This window comes from Brienomyrus brachyistius, chromosome 3 (genome assembly GCF_023856365.1).
Source record: "Brienomyrus brachyistius isolate T26 chromosome 3, BBRACH_0.4, whole genome shotgun sequence".
In the NCBI taxonomy this organism is placed as follows: domain Eukaryota; kingdom Metazoa; phylum Chordata; class Actinopteri; order Osteoglossiformes; family Mormyridae; genus Brienomyrus; species Brienomyrus brachyistius.
The window spans coordinates 28,413,291-28,415,196 of record NC_064535.1 but is presented as its reverse complement, the minus strand read 5'-3'; positions in this window follow the sequence as shown (position 1 = coordinate 28,415,196).

Sequence of the window (1,906 nt, the reverse complement as noted above, 5' to 3'; positions counted from 1 at the left end):
TATTATTTTTCTGAGCATGTCCAAATCACCAAATAGTCTCTGCCCTTACTATTCTGTCAGTACCGACTGCTTCCTTAGCAACAGAAGAATTGTCATCAGAAGAGCATATTTTAGACACAAGAATGGGCTAGTTGCATGTAAGCATCATAATGATGAACAGAAATGTTGTTCAAAACCTGATATTAAGAGGTTCTAAAGACTGTAGCAGTGAATGCTTGGGCTGTGCGCAATGAGAAGAAATATGGACCAGCCTTTCCTCTTCAGATGTCAGGTCCCGCCCCCTTTGCGGGGAGGAAAAATATCATCTGTCATGTCTGGCTAACAAGCTGTATTAAAAATGACAGCAGACTGCAGGCTGATACTCACATGCTTTTTCTCTCTTGACAGTAATAAACATCATTAGGTACTTATCATAACTGATATTGACAGCCTACTGTAGACAGCACAAATGATTAAAAACGACAAGTTTGTCCCTAAACTGCCTATGCTGTAATTGTCAAAATATGTGACTCTCATAAAGCTAAAACTGCTTTCAATAAAAATACTTATTCAACATTCATTCAGACTTTGTTTCAGATACATCCATACGTCCTTAACCCCTTATCCAACCTGGCGCTTATCCCAGGAATCACAGGGGACATGCTGGATGGCATGCCAGGCCAGCGCAGTATCTTAGACGGTACACAAAATATGCAATATGCTAAATGCTACAAGCGAAGGTTTTGTAACTGTGTGTGATAGAAATCAAGAACATTTCAGATGCTGTCAAACATGATCGGCGTTTGTCCAGAATGTTCTACCTCCTGTCTGGATTCTGAGGCCAACCAACGGCATGTTGCGATATTTGAAAACAAAGACGTTAATGAAAAAGACTTAAATCTGAAAACAAACAGATGCTGTATATAATGCTGTATATTAATTTTCATAAAATTTTGTCGTTTTATATATGTTTATGATCTTATACCCCCAGAACAAATTGTATGTTATACATGGAGAGAGTTCAAATATCTCAACTGGAATATAACACACATCTTTGATCCACTACTACAGCCACACCCACTACTACAGCTACACCCACAACAACAGCCACGCCCCCCCACATCACCGTGTGCACTCACCTATCAGCACCTGAAATTAATTTCTCAATATCTCACCTTTTTCTCCCAAGTGCTTAAGCTTCTCTGTGTATGTGTGTGTGAGTATTATGTTTTTATTACGTTGTGGGGACCCATCTCCTCTCTCAGTGTGAGTGTGTGCCTCCGCTTTCCCTTGCCTTTCCCTGCACCCCCCCCCCCCTCCCCAGACCAATCTTTCAGCTTTCCAACCCTGCCTCATACTTCCGACTCCGTCTCCTGTCTCTCGCTTCTGATTCTTGGTTCCACGGACTCTGAGGTTTCCGTACAGAATTCCTTGCCGCCAACACACCCAGCTGAGCTTCACAGCACACTGGCATGTCTCAAATGGCACCTTGAAGGCAATATGTTGTATGATCAAACACCCTCCAGTGGACCATCCCACTCATCCTGCCAGGATCCAGCCAAACAATCATTGTGTCTGTCAGACAGGACACTATAGGCAGCTGCCGGGACTCAGGCCACTGACTGGGTGGGAGGCTCTGGAACGAGGAACGGAGGGAAAAAAAAGACAGATAAAAATGTGGAATTAAAAGACGAGCTAAATCACAAATCCAGAACCAGAACACAGACACACAGCCAGAAACAATAGCAAATCCTGAGCAACATTTCGTTGATCAAGGTATACAGAGCTTCTGGCTGTAATAGAGGTCTCATATTGTCATTATATAAAAATCAGGTTTAAATACCAGCACAGAAAGACCTGCTTATGTGGAGAATACACAGGGAGGATGAGAATGTTCTAGCAAGGCTGGACACTCCCTCTATTCATC